The following is an 8,430-nucleotide window of genomic DNA, read 5'->3' as shown; positions in this document are numbered from 1 at the left end:
GTATATCTTTAACTCTACCCAAACTTAAAACACAAGTTTATAACATCTAAGAAGTTTACATAACCAAATTATTTCAAAATTTCTATAAGTATATATATCCACACAACAGAAATTTCTCATTGTCATCTATAATTCTTTTTATGAACCAATAAGCTTATGTGTATAAGTATCAAGTTCTCATACTTTTTTTTTATCAGCAAAGAATGAATATAAATTAAAGGGATACAAAAGGGGTATCCCAACCCTTTTACACTTATCAGATCGCACAGTAATTCCATCCCACAAAGGGAAAAAAATGCAATGCTGATAATTACAGAAAAATTAGAAGTCTTACACTAGTGCTTGGCTCTATCGAACAACAAAAAAGAAAAACACCCAATAGTGTGAAAGACCTCTGTAACGACACTTTTTTTTAAAGAAACAGAAACAACGTGCCACATTCTTCTTCACACCATAGTACCATCTTTTCTTCTTTCTCTCTCTCTCTCCAATTCTCTTCTCTCCCTCTCCCTTAATTTCTCTCCCAATCTTCATCTATTTTAGAATCTGATCATACCACGCTGTAGCAGAGGAGTTAAGGAACATTTCTACCCGATCAGATTTTCAAACAGAGTAAGTTCACTTTTACTCTAAATATCCTTTGTTCTCTGTTTTTCCTTAGGATTTAGTCATCAATCTTGGTGGGGTCAGTTGAGAAGTTTAATCCTCTCAACTTATTCTATTATATACTGAAACTTTGTTCTGTTTGGATAATTTGCATTAGGCCCGTAAACCTTGAAGCTTATCCAAACGGTGGGGAATAAAATTCTAAAAGTTGCTTGGAAAGCAAGCAATTGAGGTAAGGGAAGCTAAATTTAATTTTTAATAGCACCCTAGGATAGAAGATCTGAATGCGGAAGGGACGTGGTCCCAATATTGAATTTCTCTTACAGGGGTGTTATTTGTTTATATATTGTGTGTTTGTTTATATATTATTTAAATTTGTGGAAATATTGGGTTTTGATGATTTAGTATTAAAGTGTACTTTTTTTATGTCAAATAAACTTTTGAATATTGTGGATAACTTTTGAAATAATATTGTATGACGAAATGGTATGAAATTGAATTCATACATTTGGGATAATGTATGGACTGATGTTTGTTGTGTATTAAGTATTGATGTCGGGATAATGTATGGACTGATGTTTGTTGTGTATTAAGTATTGATGCCTATGTGGTAACAGAGATCTCCGAGCTTCACTGATGATCTAAGTCACATAGACTAAGATATCAGGTGGTGAGAAGCTGATGGGGGAGTTCATGCACACCGTGACATATGAGATGCACGACTTGGGTTGTATTGAACTTACCCTGATCCTTTCTGTTGGATTCGCTGGTAATCTTTGGATCAGGTGTTAGTCTCTGGTAGGACTTACTTAATACGGGTCTTCCGGAAGACGTTGTTTGTTGAATATTCTGGATGTGTAGATCCATGTGAGATCTATGTGATTGTTTTAATGTTGGGAATTGAAGAAGATTGTGTAATTTGAGAAATTGATCATGTAACTTGGTTTTCTCTTTGGATTTAAGTGTGTATATTATAAAATTCTATTTTCAGTAGCTTACCCTTGCTTTTCTTGCTGTGTTTGAACTGCGATGACTGTACTATGTACATGAGCAGATGACCATACAGGTGCAGGAGAGCCTTAGAGGTTACATAGTTTTATTTTGAGCTGTGGATATGTAAATATTTGTATTTCTATAAATCCTAATCATGTATTAGGAATGTTTTGAAAAACTCCAAGTTTGTATAGAAACTGGTAGAACTTTTATTGTAATAGTTATATGTAAATTATGGGGTGTTACATTTAATGGTATCAGAGCGGTTCATCCTTAGGATAACCTGAGGGTAGTGGGTTTATTCTGTTTCTCCTGCGTGTAGATTTTTGGTTACATCTAGCCTCAAGACTTAGTTAAAAGTTTCTAATAAGATGTTTGACAAAGTTTTTTCTTGAAATCTTGTTGTGTTCGAGTCAAGTTAATTGTTATGAATAAAGATGAAAGTATTAAGAATGAAAAGAATCTTGATAGAGTGGTGAGGGTGCACACTCATGACTAGATCAAGATTATTTTCTATCTTAATTCTAAGTAGCTAGAGTACATTTTAGGGATAAGTTTTGATTGGTTTTTACTTGTTTCGTATGATTATTTCTTTGAAGTTAATTTGTCTTAAAGATGTAGTTGAAAATGTTTAGTAATTTCTAATCCAATTCTTTATGTGCTTAGTAGATGGCACGTAGACCACCTACTCCTCCTCCACCAGTAGATATACCCAACTTAGCTCGGGCAATAGAGATGATGGCAACAGCCTTGCAACAACAGAGTGCTACTATGGCACAACAGCATCAGGCCGCCCTTCATCAATTAGAAACAGCTAGATTAGCAGCAGAAGCATCTCAGCTTCATCAACAACCCCATACCTTTAGTCTGGAGGATTTTCTGAGACACAATCCACCCAAATTTAATGGCAAGGTAAATCCAGATGGAGCAGACCAGTGGGTGAGAGACATAGAAAGAATCTTTGAAGCTACTCAATGCCCGGAAAAGAGAAAGTTATCCTATGCCATTTATGTACTAACTGAAGAAGCTAAATTCTGGTGGATAGGCATGAAACAAATGATGGAAGACAAAGGAGAAGATGCCACTTGGGAGAACTTCAAAGTAAGATTCCTGGAGGAGTATTTTCCTGATAGTGTCAGGTATGCAAAAGAAATTGAATTCATGCAGCTGGAACAAGGAAATCTTTCAGTCACTGAATATGCTACTAGGTTCAAACACCTAGCTAGATTCTACACCCAGACCATGACTGAAGCTTGGAGATGTAGAAAATTTGAATTTGGGTTGAAGCAAGAACTTAAAGAAGTGGTGATTCCTATGTCCATTAGAGATTTCCCTGCTCTAGTGGAGAAAGCAAAAGTAGTGGAGAGTTTGAAAAATAGTAGCAGACTTGCTAAGCCTCAAGTGGGAGGACCTTCTAAAAGCATGCCTAAATATGAAGATAGAAAGAAACCTTATTTCAGACCTCAATCTTATAGCTGTGGAAGACTCAGTTCTCAATCACCACCTAGTTTCAAATGTTTTCGATGCGGTGGGCCACATGTTGTTAGATTTTGCCCTCATCCAGTGTCAAATGTGACATGTGATAGATGTCACAGGTATGGTCATGCAACAAAAGACTGTCGTGTCCAATTGGGAGCTCCAAATTCTGGCGGAGTGCAGCAAGTACAACAAAATAGTAATAAAAAACCCAAAGCTGCTGGCAGAGTTTTTGCTATTAGTGGAGTTGAAGCTTCACAGTCTGATAGCCTTGTTAGAGGTATTTGTTCTATCCTTGGAACACAATTATCTGTATTGTTTGATTCTGGGGCAACCCATTCTTTTATATCTTTTGATTGTGCTAAGAAACTTAAGTTGCCAGTCCGAGAATTAGAATTTGAGTTGGTGGTATCTACACCAACAGAAGGTATTATAGTAACTTCTTCCATGTGTGCTGAGTGTCCAGTAATTATAGATGGGCAGAGATACAAGATCAACATGATTTGTATACCTCTAAAAGATTTGGAGGTTATCTTGGGAATGGATTGGTTGTCTGCTTATCATATCCTTATAGATTGTGGTCGGAAGAAGTTAATTTTCCCTAAATTAGAAGGAATGCAGGTTATCTCAGCTCATCAGTTTGAGAGAGAGATACGAGAAGGTGCAGAATGTTTTATGCTCTTGGCTTGTTCTATAGTTACTGATAAAGTACAAAAAGATATGTTTGTAGTTCAGGAGTTTATGGATGTATTTCCTGATGAGATTCCTGGACTTCCACCTAAAAGAGAGATAGAGTTTGCAATAGACTTGATTCCCGGAGCAGGCCCTGTGTTAATTTCTCCATATCGGATGGCACCAGCGGAGTTAGCTGAATTGAAGAAACAACTAGAAGACTTATTGGAGAAGCAATTCATTCGACCTAGTGTTTCTCCATGGGGAGCTCCAGTGCTATTAGTGAAGAAGAAAGATGGTTCGTCACGTCTATGCATAGATTACAGACAATTAAACAAGTTAACAATAAAGAATAAATATCCTCTTCCTAGAATTGATGACTTGATGGATCAGTTGCATGGGGCAGTTGTCTTTTCTAAGATAGATTTGCGCTCAGGTTATCACCAAATTCCAGTGAAAGCAGGAGATGTTCAGAAGACTGCTTTTAGATCAAGGTATGGTCACTATGAATTTCTGGTTATGCCATTTGGGGTGACTAATGCTCCAGCTATTTTCATGGATTATATGAATCGGATATTCAGACCTTTTCTTGATAAGTTTGTGGTAGTGTTCATCGATGACATCTTGATCTATTCTCGTACAAGGGAAGAACATGCAGAACATCTTAGAACCATCCTGAACATTTTGAGAGAAAAACAGTTATATGCTAAACTTTCAAAATGTGACTTCTGGATGTCAGAAATACAATTTTTAGGACATGTCATCTCTGCACAGGGAATATCAGTAGATCCTTCTAAAGTGGAGGTTGTACTTCAGTGGGAACGTCCTAAAACAGTTACTGAAATTAGAAGCTTTGTCGGGTTAGCAGGATATTACAGGAGATTTATAAAAGGTTTTTCTAAAATAGTGGCTCCTTTGACCCAATTGACTAGAAAGGATCATCCTTTTGCATGGACTGAACAATGTGAGAAAAGCTTTGAAGAGTTGAAAAGAAGGTTGACTAATGCTCCTATATTGACAATCCCTGATACCAATCAGTCTTTTGAAGTTTTCTGTGATGCTTCCTATCAGGGATTGGGTTGTGTTCTAATGCAGAATAAGAAAGTTGTTGCCTACGCTTCTCGTCAGTTAAAGGTGCATGAAAGAAATTATCCAACTCATGATCTAGAATTGGCAGCAGTTGTCTTTGCTTTAAAAATATGGAGACATTTTCTTTACGGAGTTAGTTTTAATGTGTTCAGTGATCATAAAAGCTTGAAGTATTTGTTTGATCAGAAGGAGTTAAATATGAGGCAGAGGAGATGGATTGAATTTTTAAAAGAGTATGATTTCCAGCTAATATACCATCCTGGGAAGGCAAATGTTGTTGCAGATGCGTTGAGTCGTAAAAAGATACAAATGTCTTCGCTTATGATTAGAGAGTTAGCATTGATTGAAGATTTCAGGAGTATGAATTTGAAGGTTTCCATGTCTTCAAATTGCATTAGTTGTAATACACTTGTTATAACTAATGAATTTTTGGAGAAGGTGAAGGAGAAGCAGTTGGAAGATTCAAAATTGAAGAACTTCATGGGCTTATTAAATATTGAAAAAGCTAAAGACTTCTCTTTAGGAGTGGATGGTATTTTGAGATTCAAAAATAGAATATGTATACCAGAGGATAATGAACTAAAGCAAACAGTTTTATCTGAAGGTCATAAAAGCAAACTCAGTTTACACCCAGGGATGACCAAGATGTATCAAGATCTCAAGAAGTCTTATTGGTGGCATGGCATGAAGAATGATGTGGCCAAGTTTGTAGCTGCTTGCTTGACTTGTCAGAAATCAAAGATTGAACATCAACGACCTGGAGGCATGTTAACTCAGTTAGACATTCCAGTGTGGAAGTGGGATAGTATCTCAATGGATTTTGTTACCCACTTACCACATACTTTGAGGAAGCATGACTCTGTTTGGGTCATAGTGGACAGGTTGACAAAGACGGCACACTTCCTACCTATAGACTTGAGAATCTCTATGCGAAAGTTGGCCCAAATTTACATAGATGAAATAGTCAGATTGCATGGTGTACCCTCCAACATAGTTTCAGATAGAGATCCTAGATTCACCTCCAGATTCTGGCAAACACTTCAAGAAGCTTTGGGAACTAAACTCAGACTTAGTTCAGCATATCATCCTCAGACTGATGGACAATCAGAGAGAACTATCCAGTCCTTAGAGGATTTACTTAGGACTTGTGTGTTAGATCATTTGGGCAGTTGGGATGAAATTCTACCATTGGTAGAGTTCACTTACAATAACAGTTACCAAGCTAGCATAGGAATGGCTCCTTTCGAGGCATTGTACGGAAGAAAGTGTAGGACACCTCTGTGCTGGTTTCAGGATGGTGAGAGTGTGTTAATTGGACCAGAATTAATACAACAAACCAATGAGAAAGTCAAAATGATTCAGGAAAGATTGAAAACATCTCTCAGCAGGCAAAAATCTTATGCAGATCAAAGAAGAAGACCTTTAGAATTCTCTGCGGGTGAGCATGTCTTTTTGAGAGTTACACCGTTCACTGGTGTAGGAAGAGCACTCAAATCCAAGAAATTGACTCCTAAGTTCATAGGACCTTATCAAATTCTCAGGAGAATAGGCCTTGTGGCTTACGAAATTGCTTTGCCTCCTCCTTTAGCTAACATTCACAATATTTTCCATGTATCCCAACTAAGAAAGTATGTGCCTGATCCTAGCCACATTCTAGAGTCTGATTCCATCCAGGTGAAAGAAAATTTATCGTTTGAAGTGAAGCCAATCAGAATTTTAGATTCACAAGTGAAACAACTTCGTGGAAGAAGTATTCCCATGGTGGAAGTATTGTGGGATCTCACCTCTGGAGATTCCACTTGGGAAATTGAAGAAGTGATACGAGCATCATACCCTAATCTCTTTCTTGGTAAGTTCATTTTCGAGGACGAAAATTTTTGTAGTTGGAGATAATGTAACGACACTTTTTTTTAAAGAAACAGAAACAACGTGCCACATTCTTCTTCACACCACAGTACCATCTTTTCTTCTTTCTCTCTCTCTCTCTCCAATTCTCTTCTCTCCCTCTCCCTTAATTTCTCTCCCAATCTTCATCTATTTTAGAATCTGATCATACCACGCTGTAGCAGAGGAGTTAAGGAACATTTCTACCCGATCAGATTTTCAAACAGAGTAAGTTCATTTTTACTCTAAATATCCTTTGTTCTCTGTTTTTCCTTAGGATTTAGTCATCAATCTTGGTGGGGTCAGTTGAGAAGTTTAATCCTCTCAACTTATTCTATTATATACTGAAACTTTGTTTTGTTTGGATAATTTGCATTAGGCCCGTAAACCTTGAAGCTTATCCAAACGGTGGGGAATAAAATTCTAAAAGTTGCTTGGAAAGCAAGCAATTGAGGTAAGGGAAGCTAAATTTAATTTTTAATAGCACCCTAGGATAGAAGATCTGAATGCGGAAGGGACGTGGTCCCAATATTGAATTTCTCTTACAGGGGTGTTATTTGTTTATATATTGTGTGTTTGTTTATATATTATTTAAATTTGTGGAAATATTGGGTTTTGATGATTTAGTATTAAAGTGTATTTTTTTTATGTCAAATAAACTTTTGAATATTGTGGATAACTTTTGAAATAATATTGTATGACGAAATGGTATGAAATTGAATTCATACATTTGGGATAATGTATGGACTGATGTTTGTTGTGTATTAAGTATTGATGTCGGGATAATGTATGGACTGATGTTTGTTGTGTATTAAGTATTGATGCCTATGTGGTAACAGAGATCTCCGAGCTTCACTGATGATCTAAGTCACATAGACTAAGATATCAGGTGGTGAGAAGCTGATGGGGGAGTTCATGCACACCGTGACATATGAGATGCACGACTTGGGTTGTATTGAACTTACCCTGATCCTTTCTGTGGATTCGCTGGTAATCTTTGGATCAGGTGTTAGTCTCTGGTAGGACTTACTTAATACGGGTCTTCCGGAAGACGTTGTTTGTTGAATATTCTGGATGTGTAGATCCATGTGAGATCTATGTGATTGTTTTAATGTTGGGAATTGAAGAAGATTGTGTAATTTGAGAAATTGATCATGTAACTTGGTTTTCTCTTTGGATTTAAGTGTGTATATTATAAAATTCTATTTTCAGTAGCTTACCCTTGCTTTTCTTGCTGTGTTTGAACTGCGATGACTGTACTATGTACATGAGCAGATGACCATACAGGTGCAGGAGAGCCTTAGAGGTTACAGAGTTTTATTTTGAGCTGTGGATATGTAAATATTTGTATTTCTATAAATCCTAATCATGTATTAGGAATGTTTTGAAAAACTCCAAGTTTGTATAGAAACTGGTAGAACTTTTATTGTAATAGTTATATGTAAATTATGGGGTGTTACAACCTCCAACACTCCCTCATAGTATCTTCCTCTACGCTAGATTGTAGGCATTTGGTGATATCTTCACAGCCACTTCCAATGTTTCGCACCTGACGACAAAAAACCAGCAGTTCCTTGCTTCTGCTATTCATCAGTTGCTGCTTTAAATTCGAACCAGTCAATTGGAGCCCAACCATCAAAACTCCAGCACCAATGCAAACAACCAGCTTGCTATTATCAGTTTATCAATTCTTTTTCTTCCTCTGTTTTC

The 8,430-nt window shown here is 36.8% G+C and overlaps 2 long non-coding RNA genes across 2 annotated transcripts; both read left to right on the top strand.

Moving 5' to 3' along the window:
- The first annotated feature begins 491 nt into the window (after positions 1-491).
- LOC137815439 (uncharacterized) lies at positions 492-1,893 on the top strand. Its single transcript, XR_011081745.1, has 3 exons — positions 492-612; positions 764-838; positions 1,661-1,893. It is a non-coding gene; the product is annotated as an uncharacterized lncRNA (long non-coding RNA).
- A 4,934-nt stretch (positions 1,894-6,827) lies between these two features.
- On the top strand, positions 6,828-8,152 carry LOC137815438 (uncharacterized). The gene is made up of 3 exons (XR_011081744.1): positions 6,828-6,948; positions 7,100-7,174; positions 7,996-8,152. It is a non-coding gene; the product is annotated as an uncharacterized lncRNA (long non-coding RNA).
- Positions 8,153-8,430: the final 278 nt, after the last annotated feature.

Source organism: Phaseolus vulgaris, chromosome 1 (genome assembly GCF_000499845.2).
Source record: "Phaseolus vulgaris cultivar G19833 chromosome 1, P. vulgaris v2.0, whole genome shotgun sequence".
Taxonomy (NCBI): domain Eukaryota; kingdom Viridiplantae; phylum Streptophyta; class Magnoliopsida; order Fabales; family Fabaceae; genus Phaseolus; species Phaseolus vulgaris.
This window is presented reverse-complemented; position numbering and strand designations above follow the sequence as displayed.